The sequence below is a fragment of the Onychomys torridus genome, chromosome 6 (assembly GCF_903995425.1).
Source record: "Onychomys torridus chromosome 6, mOncTor1.1, whole genome shotgun sequence".
In the NCBI taxonomy this organism is placed as follows: Eukaryota; Metazoa; Chordata; class Mammalia; order Rodentia; family Cricetidae; genus Onychomys; species Onychomys torridus.
In genome coordinates, this window is record NC_050448.1 from 17109129 (window position 1) to 17129168 (window position 20040).

Consider the following 20040-nt stretch of genomic DNA (forward strand, 5'->3'; position numbering starts at 1 on the left):
TTCAGAGAAGGCTGGAGCACCTCCAGAGCTGCTGGGCATACAGGAGAAGGATTCTGAGAGTGCGCGTTAGCACTTGTCCTGATGGGCCAGAAGGATACTTTAGTTGCATCAAGTGAATGCAAAAGACTTTGGGCAAAAGCCTGTAACTGTCGCATCCTTGCCTTGGAGGCTTGACCTACAAAGCCCCAAAGAAGCATGGCTACACTTGTTTTGAAAAGGCTGTTACAATCCACCACTGTCTTCCTACCATGTGTCTAAGGGCAGCCATGGCCTATGGGTCCTGTCTGAAAAATGCGCCGGGGTAAAGGTGGCACAGAACTCGTGGCAGGGGCCAACCCAGTGGTCAAACGTGAGACCCATGCCATGAAGGGAGCCCAAGCTTGAAAGTTCCTGGAGGGCCAGTAACCAGAGGTTGGACAGCCCGCAGACCTTGGAATAGAACATTCTTATTTTCTAAGAGGTACTAGAAAACAATAAGTTGGGAAAACTACTATCCACTGTCCTACTTGAGTTGAAGAATCCTGCTTGTGTTGTGAATGGCAGTCTCTCACTTCTCATAGCTCAAGGATGCAGAGGAACCATACACTTAGGGCAGGCAAAGGGCCTTACTTTCAAAGATCAGGCAGGGTAATCAGAGGCAAAAGGGTCTGGGTATTAGTAATTAGCAAGGTGAGCTGAGACCCAACCTACATCAAAATCCATCATGATAGCTGTCCACAGATAGACATGAAGCCAAGTGAAAACTGTCGAGTCCGACATGTTTTGTTGGGGAAGAAGTGATTGACATCCAGGTGGAATCCTGTGATTCTCTTTCTTCACCTGCAGCCTTTCTTAGCTAGACTGTCCTGTACCTGTTGGGATGCTGAGTACCCTGACACCCCAGTAAGCCAGATGTGCTGGCAATGGGGATCTACAGTGAGTCTTGTCACCAGCCACAGCTGTGAGGCTGCATGTCTGTCCCTTCAGCCTGCAGCAGTGTCCCTGGAGTCCCCACCAGGTGCCCTTGCTCATACCCATCAGTACCTTTCTGCCCATTGACAACCACGAGGCTCTTGACTTCACTGCAGCCAAGAGTTCTCACTTGCTCTGCTTTCTCTCTTAGCAACACTGTTCCCTTTGAATGTGTGAAATACCTTCTAGTCATGCCCAGTGTTTATTTTCTGTCCACTGCTCCATGCTAACTCCCACAAGGGTGTGGAGATGCTCAACTCTTTTGTTCATGCATGCCCCACAAGCCAGAGCCATGTAGGTACTCAAAGCATTTGCTGAATAAATTAAGAAATTTGACCATTCATTAATTAGCAATTAACCAGCCACTAATTGGCTAGAGAGATGGCCTGGTTTCATACTTAACTATTAATAACACACATCCAGCTTTTTACATGGTACTGGGGATCCAAACTTAGGTCTTCCAACTTACACAGCATGCACCTTATCTTCAACCATCTCCCCAGGTCCCTTACTTCTCATATTTATCTGGACCTCAGCATGGAGCAAATGCAGTAATCTGGTAAAGGATGTAAAATAATTGAGTGCTTTTAATGGAGTTTTAGACTCAGGAAAAAAAAGACATAAGTATATATCTTAATACTTTTCAACAAGAGTGAAAAGTCACACAGAAAGTCCTGGATCTCAAGAGTCCTGGAGACCCAGGTTTTCAAAGTAAAGGGGTCAGACAAGTTCTGCCCTGGGCACTCAAGCCAGGTCAGGCTGGCCTCATCCTCAGAGAGTATGCCAAAGTTAGGCTAGTCGCACACATACAGTTCCACAGTGTGTTTTTCCTAAATTGTATGCATTCATTTTTCAATTATGAGGTCAGTAAATCATTTTACAAGCTTTAAAAATAATCAGAGAATCCTGTAGTCCATGGTTATTCTTATTTGTTTATGGCCAGCTTGTACATGTGTTTTATATAATTATAGCCATGGTAAACACAAACTTTTATGGCAGGACTTTTTAGCATAATGTATTAGAATAATGTTTTGTTGCTACATATATTTCATATGTTCTGTTTTTATTTTATTGTCTTTTTTTTTTTTTTTCCAAGACAGGGTTTCTCTGAGTATCTTTGCGGCTTTCCTGGAACTCACTTTGAAAACCAGGCTGGCCTCGAACTCACAGTGATCCGCCTGCCTCTGCCTCCCAAGTGCTGGGATTAAAGGCGTGCGCCACCACCGCACGGCTTATTGTCTTATTTTTTAATTCACAACTTTGAAGGCTTTCTCTTTTTAAAAAATTAGTTTGTGTGTATGGGTGTTTTGCCTGCCTGTATTTCTGTACACTGTGTGTCTGGTGGCCCAGGAGGCCAGAAGAGGGCATCAGATTCCCTGGAACTGGAGTTACAGATGGTTGTGAACCACCATGTGGGTCCTCTGGAGGAGCAGACCGTGTTCTTAACTGCTGAGCCTCTCATCAGCTGTTATGTTCCATCTTAAAGTAACTACATGGTATCACATTGAGCAAATATTTTGTGTTTAATCATCCTTCAACCACCAGATTGAGTTTGTTGTCAAATATGTACTAAAAATCTCTGTGGTGACTTTGTTTGTACAGTAACCCAGATGTATAGAAAACAATTTTTAGCAATGGACTAAATATTTTCAGACATTTTAAAACTCTGGCCAGGCTAATAGTCTCATGTTTTTGTTTTTTTTAAGCAGACAAACAAAGGATGCAATATGACCCCGAAGTTTCAAAATCTCAGTCCAGATCTGACATTAAAATCTTAAAGCAAATGAACTCTTAAGGCACCTTTTAAGTTCCTATTATTAGCAACAAAGGACAACCTGAACAGCCTGTGGGTACCAGACCATAAGATGTGAGCCTGCTGTGTCTGTTTGGGCTGCATAATATTTATGATTTCTAAAGGACATTTGAAGATAGAGAAGATGCCATCAAGCTATTCAGAGCCCTCCTCTCTCCCCATGCATATGCATGTGCACATATGTGCTCACATACACCTGTACAATTCACAAACAGAAACAAATGACACGCAGAACAACCACATAAAATTACATACACTCAGCTACACACACATGCACACATAGACACACAACCATGCAAACAACATGCAACACAAATGTACGATACACACAGGCAACCACATATACATTAACACATAATACATACAAAGGTGCATGCACACATGTGCATATACACACATGCATACATACCCATATACCCTTTGCCTTCCTACAAGCTCCTTGACCATCAGAGGTGCCTGAGTTTGTGTTGCCTCTGTTAATCAAGTGTTAAGAAATAGAAACCGGGCCTGGAGAGATGGGGTAGTGGTTAAGAGCACTGACTGCTCTTCCAGAAGACCCTGGTACAATTCCAAGCACCCACATGGCAGCTCACAACCGTCTGCAACTCCAGTTCCTGAGACCCAACACCCATGGCAAACACACCAATGTATGTGAAATAAAAAAAGAAAAAAGAAAGAAAGAAAAGAAATGGAGACCCACTGAAATGACTCTGAGGCACATGCACAATGAGTACATTTAGGAGTTAATGCTGTCATAGTAATAGACAGTTGACTGTAAACAATGATCATGCAGGCTTAGATATGTACATACTTTGAATGTGTAAAAGTCATATTTTTACTTGTTCTGTTTCAAAAATTATGCCCTTTTTTGAGATTTCTTAAGACCAGAAAAAAGGAAAAACAGGAACCTGGCTGAATAATAAGGATATTAGACTTACAAGGATAACTTTTTAAGTACTTCACATCTGTGGCATATGGCTCTAGAATAAAAATAAGAGCAATTCAAATAATGTACAAAGACATCCAAAGCTGGGATGATATATTCAAAAGTTTGAATTGAAACATGAAAGAAAAAACATTTTGAAAGGGAATCTTGTCACATTACCTAGTCTGCTTTCCCTGTAGAGTTCGACTTTTGTTTCCTGGGATGATGCCAAAGGAGTCTTTACCCTTATATTAATGTGTCTTTCAAAGACTTAGGGCACTAACCTGCCATAAAAGCACCTCAAACTCATTATGCTACCTGTAACATCTGGAACTCAGGAAATAATATAGTTATAAAACAGTTTTAGGACATTACAGTGTGAACCTGAACAACTCTTAGAAGCTTGTTGTGGTTTTATAGATAATTCTGTAGTGTCTGTTAAAAATACCTACATTTACTATATAAAAATTAGCACTGTGATAATCCAATTTTTACATATATTCATATCTAATTAGTTCCCATAGTGATTATAGGTTCATCTTTTTCAAATATTAAATTACTAAGCGTTCAGAAACTTCAATACATAATAATTTATATAGGAATCAATACATTGACTAATTCAAGCATTTGTTACCCAATAAAAAAAGGTGGACAGGCTTTGTATAATTACTTTATTTTACCAGAGGGAGCTCAGTGATGGAGCATTTACTTGGCTTGCTCAGCACAAGCTCCCATCTTAATGACAGACAAATGTCCCAGAGGAAGTGCTGGTACCAAGGCCACCACAGCTGAGGCTACACAACCATGCCACTCAGGCAGGGGAAAGGAAGAAACCAGAATGGACAATCAGGCATGTCCAGCTTGTTTCCTTGTAAGGAAGGAGGCTCCCAAAAGTGCTTCTGAGTAATCCCAAATATATTAATGAAAGGGACCCTCCGTCTCCCAATGCCCAGTGTGCCTTTTCTCAACAACATCCCATCTGTCCATTGGGTTTCAAGCCCTGCACACCCTCAATCCAAGTGATCTAGATGCAGACCCATCTCCTCCTCCTCCTCCTCCTCCTCCTCCTCCTCCTCCTCCTCCTCCTCCTTCTCCCCCTTCTACCAGAATATAAGTTCATCAAAAGTAAGGACTTGGAGCTAGGGAGATAATTAATAATGCCATGGAAGCATGACCCCCCCCCCCCAAGCTCACATAAAAAGGCCAGGAGCAGGGGTCTCAGTATTATCATAATCTCAGTGCTAGGAAGGTAGAAGCAGGTGAATCCTTGGGGCTTACTCATCAGCCAGTCTCGTCTAATTAGTAAGGTTCATGTCAGTGAGAGACCTGTCTCAAAAAGCAAGTTGGACTGCAACTGAGGGACAGCATCCTACATCGAACTTCAACTTCCACAGGCACATGTATCCACACAAACATGTATGTATTTGAGCAGATGAGGACACACACACATACACCACACTTCATTTGCCTGTTCACACTGCCTCCCCAGCATTTTAAGCAGGGCCAGGAACAAAGCAGGTGCTGGATAAATATGACTGAGGGAGGGTCAAATACCTAAGGCAAAGCTGGGAAGTGATCTGAGAGAAAAACTGGATTTGGATGACATTTGAATCTGCGGTTTTGCTTTGAAGTCTGGAATCAGACAACATTCATTCTGTAAAATAGAACAGTCTTCCAATGAGATGAACAGACTGGTTCTAAGACAGAAGAAGCTTCAAGGAAGCAGAAACAAAAAGAACACTGGCTGTTTCAACATTACCCTGCTTGTAATGCAGAGCCGGATAGGAGATGGGAGAACAGGAAAAGAACCGAGGAGCTAACATCCGGGTACTTCACGTTGTTTCTTTTGTGCAAGGAGTAAGACACCAGGAGCATCTTTACTGTTCTGCTTTAAACTGGCCTGTTAGGGAGGTATGCTGCTGTCTGGCTCATCTCAGCTTGGTGGTGTGCAGCCTGAGCGAGTCTCCCCATTCTCTTTGACTAAGTCCCTGGAGCCTGTGCAGGGCTTTAAATGATACCTGTCCTCTGCCTTATGCTTCCAGTTAGAGGGTGAGCTGCTTCTAGACCTTGACCTTGGGTAAAGGATGTCATCTCTGCCCTGAGTAAGTTTCCTCATCAGGGAAACAGCAGCAGTAGTGATGGTACGGAGGGTGTGAGCTTTTTTTTTTTTTTTTCTTTTTGTTTTTTTTTGAGACAGAGTTTCTCTGTGTATCTTTGGAGCCTGTACTAGTACTAGAACTCACTCTATAGATCAGGCTGGCTTCGAACTCACAGAGCTCCGCTTGCCTCTGCCTTGGGTGTGCTGGGATTAAAAGCATGAGCCAAAGGGTGTAAGTTTTAAGAAGTGTGGCTAACCTGGGACCAAAGGCAAGGGCCACTAAGTCTGGGTCATGATTTATTTAGAACTCTGTGCCTTGACTAAATCTATTTCTGGGTCTTTCATCGTGGGGGTCAATACACATTCCTTTGTTTGCTACACCAGTTTGTGTTTGGATTTCTCACTGGCAAACCAGTAGTAACGAGGAAGCAGGTCTCAGGCTACAGTGGTTGGCAGGATCAAGAATCTAAGTCAGAAAGGGTTTAAATATTAATAGGATCAAACATGCTGGTCTTTTAACAAGAGAACTGTAAACAAAGCTGAGCTTGGAGATGAATGCCTGAAATTCCAGCGGGGGGAGGGGGAGAGGCAGGAGATGGGGATTTCAAGGTCATTCTTGACTGTATGCTAAGTTTGAGGTCAGCATGGACTACGTCAGATGAGACAGACAGACAGATAGACAGAACAAATTAATAGGTAGTAATTTGAACTATGAAGAGATACAAATTTACTTTTTGATGACATTTCTAGTTTTGAAAATCCAATCAGTCTTTTCAACAAATGGCACTGGAATAAATGAACAGACACATTCAAAACCAGAAGAAAAGAAACATCTGGATTCATGCTTCATAATTTTCATAAAATTCCACTCAAAATGGATTACAGACCTAAACAAAAAATACAAATAAAAACCTCAGGCCGGCCGGGTGGTGGCGGCGGCGGCGGCGGCGGTGGCGGTGGTGGCGCATGCCTTTAATCCCAGCACTCGGGAGGCGGAGCCAGGCAGATCTCAGTGAGTTCGAGGCCAGCCTGGTCTACAGAGCCAGATCCAGGACAGGCTCCAAAACTACAAAGAGAAACCCTGGTCTCGAAAAACCAAAAAAAAATAAATAAATACAAACCTCTAAGGTAGCTTAGGACAATAAGATAACCTCAAGAAACCGGGCGGTGGTGGCGCATGCCTTTAATCCAAGCACTCAGGAGGCAGAGCCAGGCCGATCTTTGTGAGATCGAGTCCAGCCTGGTCTCCAAAGCAAGTTCCAGGAAACGCACAAAGTTACACAGAGAAACCCTGTCTCGAAAAACAAAAAAAAAAAAACAAAAAAAAAAAAAAGAAAGAAAGAAAGAAAGAAAAAGAAAAAGATAACCTTAAATTTGGCTGTGATTCCTGAACGCAACACCAAAATCATGATCTACAAGAGGAAAAACCTGATAAACTGGATTCCATCAAAATGAGAAACTTCTTCAAAAGACACTGTAAAGAGAAAAAACAAAACAAGTGTGGGGTGGTGAAATGCTCACAAATCAGTTTGAGGAGGAACTCTTAATTTTTTTATTTAAAATTTTCATTTATTTTACATACCAACTACAGTTTCCCCTCTCTCCTCTCCTTCTGTTCCACCCCCACCTCCAGCCCCCACCCCGCCTTCAAGCCCCATCCACTCCTCCTGCATTTGGAAAGGGGCAGGCCTCCCAGGGGAGACAACAAAGCAGTAAGTTTGTTGGCAGGACCAAGCTCCTCCTCCCACATCAAGACTAGGTGAGGCATCCCAGCAAAAACTCTTAAATAGTAAGAAAACAAACAGTTGTATTTAAAACAGGCAAAAGGTCTAAAGATAAACCCGTGCAGGGAAGATAAACAGAAGTCAAGCGAGCATGTGGGATGATGTGCAGCATCATGTGTTGCCAGGGAACTGCAGATTAAAACAATGACACACTCTGCACACCTCGAAAATAGAAAACACTGGGGGCTGGTGAGATGGCTCATCGGTTAAAGGCATGTGCCACCGAATCTGATGGCCGAGACCCACATGATGGAAGGAGAGAACTGACTTCTACACATGCACATCAGCATGCACCCCTCCCTCTTCCCTACAAAATAAATCAGTAAACATGAAAAAAGAAAGCACGAGTGACAGTGGATGCTGGTGAAGATGTTCCCACCACACAGCAATTGGAACTCCTATTAGAAAGGTTAAACAGCCATTTTACAAAACTAAAGATAGCCTTACTGTTGTACCCAGAGTCCCCCAAAGACCACCAAGAGACCAAATCCAATGCAAAAGCAGAGTCTTTACTATGAGTTAACTTGGGACTCTCTGTCAGTCTGACACAGCAGCAGAGCAGGAGAGACCCCAAGTAGCAAGGGGGCAGGGTTTTAAAGCAAGGGGGACTTGGGGTCTACAGACTACATAGGAACAGACTCAGGATTCGTTTATGGATGTGGCCATCATGTTAGTAACTTTTAATTGGCTAGGGTTCGTTGGGGGTTACAGTTATCCATTTTGGGCAGTCCTGGACAAGTCCCAGGCTCTGTCCTTGAGCTGCCATGGAGGCTGGCTGACCTCATACATTGACCTTCACATTGACCCACACATGTAGCTCTAAATCAGTGAGGGATCCCAGACAGTAAACAAATGGCTGAACCTTGAGCAGTCAGAGTACGTGCAGAAACCGAGCTACTGCAAGGACTCTGTCTTTTGCTCTCTCAGAAACTGCTTGTTCAAGTCTCAGGAAACTGAAATTGAGGCCTGATCTCTAAGAGAAGACTGAGCAGCCTGTTATGGCATCTGCTTAGTCCTTTCACTTACCACACACTATTGAAGTCTTGCTCCATGGTATTTACCCAAATAAGCCTGAAATTTTGTCCTCACAGCAACTTGTACAAAAATGTTTATAGAAGGTCTATCTATAATTGCAAAACCCTGAAAACAAGAAAGATGTCCATCAGTGGGTTAATGAACACACTTTAGTATAGCAAGGTAAAAAAAAACCTGGTCCACGGCAAGGCAGGGAAGAAGATTGAATGCATATTGCTGAATGAAAAAAAAAAAGTCTGAAAAAAGGCTGCATCCTACCTGATTCCAACTGCATGACTCTCAAAGGGAGAAGACTAGAGACAGTAAACTGATTAATGGTTGCCTGTGGCTTCAGAAGAGAGGAAGAGAGAAAGAGATGGTGTAAGGATTCTGTATATGCTCAGCCTGGAGGGTCTCTTCTGGTGCCTTCTTATTAAGTCTTCAGCAGGCAACTGCGTCCCAGCCTAAAAGCCAGACGTGCACTCCCATGTACTCTCTAGGTCTCTCTCTCTCTGCCCTCTCTGCGTCTCTCTCTCTCTGTCCTATCCCCTCTTCTCTCTAATAAAACCCATTCTAACTCTGGTAACCATGGCTGGTGACTCGTCCACAGCCGACCAAACCAGCACCACAGCAGCCGATCTAGGACCAGCAGGCGTATACCCTTTCAGATGGAGCACTGATTTTTAGGTCAGTGACACGTCTTTCTGATGTAGTAATGGCACTAATTGTCATATTAGCTTGTTAAAACAGATAGTACTACAGTGCAAAGTGAATCTTAAGGTAAGCCATTCAGACATGAGTTCACATCAGCATAACAAAGCCAGCAAAGCAATTGCCATCCACCAATGAGCTCCAGAAGTTTAAAACTTACAACTACACAAAATTTAACACACTAATACAAGATCTTAAGAATAGAGGAGACTGTTATTCAGGGAGAGTTTTAAAACTCTCTGTTTTCTACTTAATTTTCCTAGTAATCCTAAAACTGTTCTCCCAAACTATGAAAGCTGTTTAAAGAAAAAAATAAATATAATTTTAAGATAATAAGAGTTATTTTTGCTCCATTTACTTTTTATTTATTTAATGGTGCTCTATTTGCATGGACACCTTTATGCTAGAAGAGGGCTTCATATCCCACTATAGATGGTTATGAGCCACCATGTGGTTGCTGGGAATTGAACTCAGGACCTGTGGAAGAGCAGCCAGTGTTCTTAACCACTGAGCCATCTCTCCAACCCCACTCCTTTTACTTTTATAGATTTTTGTTTGTTTGTTTGTTTGTTTTCAAGATAGGGTTTCTCTGTGTAATATCCTTGGCTGTTCTGGAACTCTGTAGACCAGGCTGGCCTCAAACTCATAGAGATCCACCTGTCTCTGCCTCCCAAGTGCTGGGATTAAAGGTATGTTGCCACCACCACCTGGCTGCTTTTACAGATTTAAAAAAATTTTCTGTTATAAAGTTTCACAGACTGTATGTACCCAGAAATACCACACCTAGTATTTTATTTTGTAGCTATACCTGCTTCAATCACAGATTTATTTCAAAGGGTTATGTGGCAAAAGCCTAGAGAGCTACATGTACATTAAGAAAGAGTCGATTGACCAAATGATTCTTTTACATGGGCTACTACAAAATCACTAGAAAGAAGCAGCCACATGTGTACACTATAAGCACACTCAATGAGCAAGGAATTGCTGTCTTCTTTGATTATGAGTCAAGCCTAAGTAACAAGAATTATGTCTAGGTCTTCAGTGAATATTAATTAAATAAATGAATATGGACTAACTGATGCATTTTAAAAACAAAGTACAAAGTATGAATTTAGTTTGCCATTTAGATTTTTAAATGTAAATATATGTATGAATATATAGATATATAATTTGCATCTAAAAGGGTACACAACAGTTTGGTGACCATGCAGGGCATGGTTGCTCTTGCCTATAATTCCAGCACTCAGGAAGCTAAGGCAGGAGGATTGCTGTAAGTATAAACCCAGCCTAAGTTGAGACCATACAAACAAACAAACAATAACACCAACAACAACAAAACAGAATCTGGTGGCTATGATGAAGAAATTTAATGAGAGCTAGGGAAAGGAGGAAGATTTAATCTTATTGTATTCCTACTTATAAATAAAAGTCTGCAACAGACCAAGAGAAAGTATCATCAAAGGACCCCTGAAGAACTAAAGAATGCTGCAACAGAGATGTGGGCAACTGACATAAAAAACGAAAGAGAAATTACGAATACTTACCTAAAATTTAGACTTTCTGAACAGTGAGACATGTCTACTCCTGACAGCACAAATTTACTTCAGAGAGGAGGATGGGCATCAAAGACACTTCATATGGAGTTTATCTTCACCTTGGCAAAAATAGCCATTTGGGCAAGAAACTGTTCTTGCCTGGACTGCTAGATAAGTTAGATATAAAACCTTAGACTCACAAATATAAGATAGATATCTTCTTTAATATTGTAACTGTAATTCTTGCTTAATAATTGTTTTTGTTATATGTAATTTTACTATGTAAAAGTTAAAACCTTCCTTTAAAAAAAAAGGGGGGGGGAGTGCTGTGGATATCGCTCTGTGTAAATAAAATGCTGATTGGCCAGTAGCCAGGCAGGAAGTATAGGCAGGACAAGCAGAGAAGAGAATTCTGGGAATGAACACGCTTTCTCTGTTCATGGAAACATAAAAATATATACCTTCCTAGACACCATTCAGTCAGTCCTCAACCACTTTTATAAATATACAGTAAGGTATGACACTGTCTGTTGTCTTTAACTAAACATGCCCAACTTCAGTGTAGATGACATGGACATAGGACACTCTACTCATAAAGAGACTGAGTAAATAAAGTTTACTGTGTAGACTCAGGGAATCACAATACAGAAATCACAATGCAGTGATGAACCCCTTCTCCCTGAAGTTGCTTCTTTGGTCAGGACATCTTATTAACAACAGAAGTGAAACTGGAATAGGAAGTAATGAGCACAGCTTTGGGTTCCTCCAGCAAGTGGAAATAACCACATGTCCTAAACGACGCCAAGTTTCCTATTGACCAGACAATCTAAACGCACACATATTTACCTTTCAAGTCTGGTCTTCACTGCCATTAACTACTATCACCTCCTAAGTGAACATAGGGTCCAGTTTTTGCAAAAAGCAAAAGTAACAAATCATAATTTAGGAAAATTATGGCAGAGATTAATAAAGATATAACAGTATTCTTAATTGTCTTTAACATTTGTGTATGTATGTGTACGTGTGTATGTGTGTGGGGATGATCATGGTGCACATATGGAGATCAGAGGACAACTTGTGAAAGTCAGCAGCTCTCTCCTACCATCAGAGTCAAGGGGATCAAAAACATCTTTCTCTCAAATTTATTTATTTATTTATTTGTTTGTTTGTTTGTTTGTTTGTTTATTGGTTTTTCGAGACAGGGTTTCTCTGTGTAGCTTTGCGTCTTTCCTGGATCTCACTCTGTAGACCAGGCTGGCCTCAAACTCAGAGATCCACCTGGCTCTGCCTCCCGAGTGCTGGGATTAAAGGCATGCACCACCACTGCCTGGCTTTTTTTTTTTTTTTTTCAAATTTATTTTTAATAGTGTGTTTGTCTTTGTGCGTGTGTATGTGTGTGTGCACATGTACGCACGCGCACGCACACACACACACACACACACACACACACACACACACGGGCTTGCACATGCATGAAGGTTAGAGGACAACTTGCAGGAGTCGGTTCTCTCTTTCCACTATGGGGTCTCAGGAATGAACACAGGGCATCAGGCTTGGAGAGCAAGCACCTTCACCTGCTAAGACATCTTCCCAGCCCTAACAAAGTTATAATTTAAGCAACAGGTGTTCTAGTGTTGCTAGGGACAAATACAGACAATAGTAACAAACCACATGAAATACAAAAGGCTCACAAGGAACAGGACAGAGGATGGGTAGACATCTGCCTGTACCACATGAGTGGAGGCAGCATGCATCTGTGATGCTAAGGCAGACTGGGGAGGAGAGCCATGTATGAGAAGTCCCTGAGGTCTAGGGCAGAGGGACATTCAACATGTGCACCACTCCTCAGCCTTACAGGAGGAGCCCAGTTCACCTCTGCTTTACCTCACACAAGTTCAAGTCTGCAATAGTCCTTTTCAGTCAAGAAAACCAAAGCAAAGCAAAGCAATATAAGGAATGTCCTAGACAGAGATAGAAAGAGACGAGGTATAAAGCTCATTCCATCTTTAACTGTCCCAAGACAACTCCAAACAGAGATATCAATTGCTGTGCTTCTGAATATAAAAAGTGCAAGCATTAAAAAATAGACGTCTTTTAGGGTTGGATATACAGCCCCTGTAGCATGCCTGCCTAGGATTTTGAGTGCCCGCATGCATGTTTAGATAAATAAGCCCAATATTAGGATTGATTTTGAGGGAAGGTTGTGCTAAAATATTTTATTTTTGTGTGATTAGTTTATAATTACAATTTTAAGCCCATAACTTTGTATCACTTAATAAATGTGATTTCATTTGAGAAACAAAGTTCTACAGATGATGTTGTAAAGACTTCAATGGATCTCTATCCATGAATATGCGCACATACATACACCTCTTTTTAAAGACATCACAGAAGTGAGCCTGCACACATTCACTGGCACACAATCTATAATATATCACCAGGCTAGAGAGAATTAGGAGGTGGGGAAGGGTACATCAGAAAAATGCCAGCTTCCTGGTTTGTCTGCCTCTGGAGGGAGCATGCTGCATGCTGGGCCTGCCTCCCACAGTGCTCCTAGCTCAGGGTCTACAATTGGTGACCTGCTTCAGTTTTAACTGGACCTGTCTCTTTTCTAGGTAGCTCAGGGCTTCATCCACCGTCACAGGCACCAAAGGGAAACAGTATTTTGGAGATTGCTTTTGAAAATGAGTTAGCTAGCCCAGCATACTCCATTCACACAGGGAAGGAAGGTGTGCCTGTCACCTACCAAGACCCTCTGGGGTGTCACTCAGACCACCCAGAACGTCTCACGTTCTCATCTGAGGACTTCTCTAGAAAACCTCAATCCGGCATCTCACTGTCCCTCTTCCCAGTCCCAGCTGCCAACCAGGCACTCTTCTCAGTGAATGCAAACAGTGCATGCTTCCTTTTCTTCCCTAATTACCAACCAGGGAAGGGACTCAAGCAGAAATTACACGGTTCAAGGCAGGACAACAGACAGCTGTTTGGTGGGTGAGTCCCAGATGCTGGGTAAAGTTTCTATCTGGCCTTTGGCCTTGAGGACGAATTTCTCTTCTCCATGCTGGTGACATGGTGGCATTTTTGTAGCAGTTATAAATGCAGTGACAGGAACCTAAAGGCAGACGTGGAAAGCGGGTTACATTGACCTCTTTTAATATTTGCTGTGCTGATATTATGTAATATTAATATTATTGTGCTCTACACAAGAGGCCTTGCTGGCCCATTGCCGCTGCCCTCAGCGCCAGGGCAGGTACCCGATGCCACCCACAGCACCTGTGGCTCCACAGAGGATTTGAGGGCAGGTCCCCGAGTGCAACGCCCTGGGCATCTGAGAACTGACAGTGCCACCAGCCACACACCCATGCTATCTAATGATGCCTGGAGCCACGGACTGTGAGTGTCCCCGTTTATTTCTCACGCGTGTGTATGTATGTATGCATGTATGCATGTGTGTGCGTGTGTGTGCGTGTGTGTGTGCGTGCGTGTGCGTGCGTGTGTGTGTGTATGTATGTATGTATGTATTTATGTGTGTATGTGTGTATGTGTGTATGTGTGTATGTATGTATGTATGTACGTACGTATGTATGTATGTATGTATGTATGTGTGTATGTGTGTGTGTATGTATGTATGTATGTATGTATGTATGTATTTATGTGTGTATGTGTGTATGTGTGTATGTGTGTATGTATGTGTGTGTGTGTATGTATGTGTGTGTGTGTGTATGTATGTGTGTGTGTATGTATGTATGTATGTATGTATGTATGTATGTGTGTGTGTATGTGTGTGTGTATGTGTGTGTATGTATGTGTGTATGTGTGTATGTGCACGTGCGCACAGGCCCGTGGGGCCGGGGCGTGGGACCCCGGAGGCTGGCGACACAGGCGGCTGTGAGTCGTACCGACCCTCCTGAGCAGGTGCTCGGGCTACCTGAGCTGGTGTTCACGCCGCGTACCGGGAACACGGCAGCCTCCACGGAAGGAGGTGCTTCTCTACCCAGGACTCCTCCGAGTCTCCCGGGCCGGAGCCACGCCTGCAGAGGGAAGGGCGCAGGCGCGGCGGGCTGCGCAGGCGCAGCGCGGGCGGGAAGATGGCGGCGGGTTCAAGTGAGTGTGGCGCACAGAAGCCCGGGTGTGGCGCGTGCCATGACTTCAGATGCTGCGTTCCCTCTTCAGAACTAGAGTCACATGACTGACACCCACGTTCATCCTCTTCTAGGTGTGTCAAGGGCCTTGGACTCCTCTTGACTAGGGCAGAGTTACGGTGACGGAGGAAGACTGGTTACTGCTGTACGGCCTTTTATAAATATGGTTGAAACCTGAGAGTGTGGAGACTGATGCTCGGCACCGCCCTCAGGTTCTGGGTTCGTGCTCTAGGATGCACTGACTTACTTTAACACATGTTTCACATGTTTGAGAACTGGAACCACTGCAGTATTACAGGAGATTTCTGCTGAGGAAAGGGCTTTTGATAAAAATGCCATGCTTCAAGGCATAGTTTTTCAATTCATTTTATCTATCTATCTATTTATTTATTTATTTTTGATTTTTCGAGACAGGGTTTCTCTGTGTAGCTTTGCACCTATTCCTGGAACTCGCTTTGGAGACCAGGCTGGCCTCGAACTCACAGAGATCTGCCTGGCTCTGCTGGGATCAATTAATTTAAATTAGTAGAGCTTAATGTGTTTCCCTTCCCCCTTCATAAGTGAAATACACGTGTAATCTATTTTCTTATAAACATTTAGGAAGAAAACTGCTGTCCTGATGGAAGAGAACTTGGTGAATTCAGAACCACAACTGTCAACGTAGGTGAAGACACACTTCATTTCAGCTGGTGGGACACCCCTCCCCCCATCCTGTGTGCCACTTTTTTACCCCAGCCAGTTCTACTATGCCTAAGGCATTTAAAATGTTAAGAGATTTTTATCATTACACCAGCTTTGTAGTTGATCAAAACATGATTAGCTCAAATTGGGGGACAGAAGAAAAGAAAGTGAGACATTAAGTAGTAGTACCATTTGACCTGAACCTGTCAGAAGTTCAGAGGCCACTACAGCCTGAAAGACCAGCGGTCAGGTCTGCATCCAGGGTAGCAGAAAAGAATGGTTTTCACAGTAGAGGAGACTGGGAAAAATTCTTTCTTTCTTTCTTTCTTTCTTTCTCTTTCTTTTTTTTCTCTTTCTTTCTTTCTTTTTTGTTTGTTTGTTTGTTTGAGACAGGGTTTCTTTGTGTAGCTTTGCACCTTTCCTGGAACTCATTCTAATCCAGGCTGGCCTCAAACTCACAGAGATCCTCTGCCTCTGCCTCCCGAGTGCTGGGATTAAAAGCGTGGGTCACCACTTTATCTTATTTCTTATCTATAATAAATTCACACATGAACTGTTTGTCATGCTTTTATTCTTCTGCTCTAGCTTCAACTTTCCATAGCTTATATACACATGCAACAGCAACTCTGGCGATAAAGAAGGTTACAGAAGCTTCTTCTCAGGGTCACGATGGTGTTCCTTTGTAAGCGACAAGGGTATAGGATTCTGGTTTGTAACAGTATCTCTTAAGGGGACAGCTATGAGGGTTACAAAGGAGAAAGGCTGAACCACAGGGGATCAAGGAAGGACTAAAGGAGTCGTGCACTAACCAACATTTCTAGGGAGACATTAACATTTTAGGCTAACACTTTGTGATCAGCACAACATAAAAGTGTCTGGGAAGTGCTGCCATGGCTGAAAGTTTTCCCCACAGCAAACTATGAGTAACCATGGCAACCTGCACAAAGCAAGGGGAGAGTGAACAGTGCCAAGTCTTATCAGCACTTTCAACAAAACCTGGCTGGCACTAAAAAACAACCCAAGTCTACAGTTTTCTCATCCTAAAAAGAGCCTGGAGCACAAGAGGGAAAGGTGTAACGTTTTTTATTCAAGGCTGTGGGACCAGATCATTCTCTGCAGTTCTGACCATTTGTGGAGCCTCTCCCATGGGAACTGGGTGTAAAGCTGATTCCCTCAGGACTTGGTTAATTGATTAACTGCTTAATTGCCTGCTGTCCACATAAAATCCAGGATGTAAATAATTAGCTAAGCTTAAAATCTTGTACCATAAATTGAGGTTACAAGTATGTGCAAAGTGTTAATTGTTACGCCCAGATCATAACCCCAAAGAGACCATCGAATACCGTGGGTATCCAGAATGCAACAGCAAGGTTTATTCTGTTTAAGTTACAAGTCTAGACTGGGAACTCCTCCCTACATCCAATACAGTGAGGCAGGAAGGAGTTGCTCTTTCTTTGTGTGGCTAGCTATTTAAAAGGCTAAAACTGCAAGCCCTTCAAGGCGATTGGGGGGTTGGCTTGGGTGCTACTGGGATTGGTTTATTTTTATCTCTGTTGTCTTTTAATTGGGTGAGGGTATGTAACCTTTGAATTTATTGGTTGGGGGTCACATTTATCATTTTGGGGGCTGTCTGGGACAAGTCCTAGGCTTTGTCCTTGAGCTGCCATGGGGGCTGGCTGGCCTAGCATGTACTGACTGTGGGGACTGGCTCAGTGGTCTGGGCTCTGTCCTTGAGCTGCCATAGACATAGTGAGGGGTCCCAGACAGTAAACAGCTGGCTGAACTTTGAGCAGTCAGAGTATTGCAGAAAGGGAGCTGCTTCAAGGACTATGTCTTTTGTTCACGGCCCTCCCAGAAACTGCTTGCTCAAGTCTCAGGAAACTGAAATTGAGGCCTGATCTCTGAGAGAAGACTGAGCAGCCTGTTATGGCATCCGCTTGGTCCTTTTATTAATTGCTTAGGGAATTCCACTAGTTGCAGGTCTGTATGTTACCAGCTGGAACTGGAAGGGGAATTGAGAGCAATTTAGGTCACTTTTGTGCCCCAAAAGACTTTGATTCAACAAACCAGACATCTGCACTTTCATCCTTGAATATTGTTTGTAAAAGTCTGACTTGGGATCCTTACACAGAGACATTCAGTCTGGCTAACTTGCCTTGTCAACTTAGCTAAAGATGGAAAACAGGCTTCCAAGTGTCTCACCGTTTTGTAGAACAAAGGCTGAACTATGAGGGCTTGTTTTATTTACCTGAATTACACAGTATTGGAAGAAGTTATCCTTCTGAAAATGCACAGGAATATCAGTGCCCTATGAATGAGGAACACACTGCTAATGTTGTAGAACAAAGATATTGGTGAAATTATTAAGGCCATTCCAGGTAGTTAAAAGGGAGGTTTATTTTGTGGGGTAACTTACAAATGAAGGGATAGGTTGCAGGGTCTGGGAGAGGTATGGCGCAGTCCGGCTGTGTTCTCTGGGGAACTCTGCTAGGTCTACCTCCAGCGTCCAGAGTCCTGGAACCAAGAGAGGCCTCTCCTATTGATCCTGGGTCTTCAGCTTCCTCCCTCAGCCCCGCCTTGTAGGTGTGACCATTACCGAAGCCTCAATGGGGGTTGGAACTTCCAGGCCAAGGCTGGAATGGTTACCCACTACACAAGTCCCATAGCTGTTTTGGGAGGGATTATAGTATCACACAAGAGAATTACAGACAGAAGCAGTCAGTATTTATAGTCAATATTCCTCATAGGCCTAGCCCATGTGTTTCCTCCATCAGATAGGTGTTTCTCTGGTGGGTTGGCCTTTTAAATATCAGCTGTCATTTACTGCTTATCTTTGAAGACTAAGGCAAGAGACAACTTAAAAAGTCTGGCCAGATATCTATACACACTAGAGCATTTAAATTAATTTGTAGGAAACTTCGAGATTATTTATTTTCCTTTGCTTTTTTAGGATTTTGTATAAATATCGTGTTTCCCTTTCCAGGTTCAATCAGTGTGGAGAACGGTTCTGCTCTAGTGAAGCTGGGGAACACCATAGTCATTTCTGGAGTTAAAGCAGTAGGTTCACTATATGTCTGTTGACCCTTGAGTTCCAAATTAGCTTCCTGATTATGGGGTTGTAATTAATTAGGGGTCATAATTTAGAATTGTAATCCACCCCCCAATATTTTTTTAACCCATGAGTGTAACCTTTTCCAGGGCAAATAACTGAATCTCAGCACCTAGTACTTTAAAGATTTTGGCAATATTGTTTTTTGAATTAAGGTTGTTACTGTGATAACTTTTAGCCGTCCATTGTTTTTAATTGTTAGTCACAAAGGAACAGTAACTATCTGCTGATACCTTCTGTTGGAGCATCTCATTGAGCACTTTCAGAATTAACAGTCTCCACCCCTTGCTCAGCCCATGAAGCCCAGTAGCTTCCCAAGGTGTATAACAGAGTCTGATGACAAAGCCTGTGCTTTGTGATGCTACACTGAGCAACTTTCCTCCTTTAGGTCTATGGTCAAGCTGAAGTAATAACTGTTGGAACACGGACCTCTTGTCAGGTTTATGCTGGGAACTTAATGGCACTGTCTCATTCCATAACTCTACAGAGAAGATAGTGATGATTGTTCCCTCTCAGAGATATAAAATAACAATATAATGTAGACTTCTAAGACAATTTTTCTGTTTCTTGATATTTCTTTTAAATACTTTAGAGATATTAATGCACGAGCTTCCTTTAATAGAACTCAGTTCCAATGGATGCATCTACCTTACAGCTCCTGCATTTATGGCTTGTTATCCTCGCTGAAGAAGGACTGAAAGATTGTAAGAGCCAGAATACAGTGAAGCCTACCGTGAATGTCTCTTCTACAAAGGGCTGTATAAAGAAGGCCAGAGATATTAATGGAAATATCATGCTGCCAAGGCAGGGGAACAATTGCACCTGGTTCCACCCCTAAGACAAAATCACAGGCAACCAATGGCTGCTGGAAGATGAATTAGCATTTCTCAGTGATAAGGCCTCCTTTTGGGCCATACAGTCTTACATATTATGCCTCCAAACCACACTGCATACAAACACCTAAACCAGACGCAGCAGGTTTTATGTGTGTTTGTGCATTCATGTGCATGAGTCTGTGTGTTATTCACATACACATACATATGTTTATATAACAACACTAATCAAATAAACTTGAGAGTGTGGGTGTCACATTTGAGGGGTTCAATGGAGGGTGGGTGGGAAGAGCTGGAGGATTTAAAACATTTTAAAATTATATTTTTCAGACACAGTCTACAATCTCATTTGTTTGCCTAGGCTTATCTCAAACGTGTCCTCTGTTTGCCCTGTGGCATCAATCTCCTGAGTATCTGGAGCTGGAAGACTACCCTCCTCCTCCT

General features: G+C 42.8%; 1 long non-coding RNA gene across 1 annotated transcript; it reads left to right on the forward strand.

The window, feature by feature from the left end:
• The first annotated feature begins 14918 nt into the window (after nt 1-14918).
• On the forward strand, nt 14919-19835 carry LOC118585159. The gene is made up of 4 exons (XR_004945153.1): nt 14919-15047; nt 15574-15633; nt 18638-18711; nt 19419-19835. It is a non-coding gene; the product is annotated as an uncharacterized LOC118585159 (long non-coding RNA).
• The last annotated feature ends 205 nt before the right edge of the window (nt 19836-20040 follow it).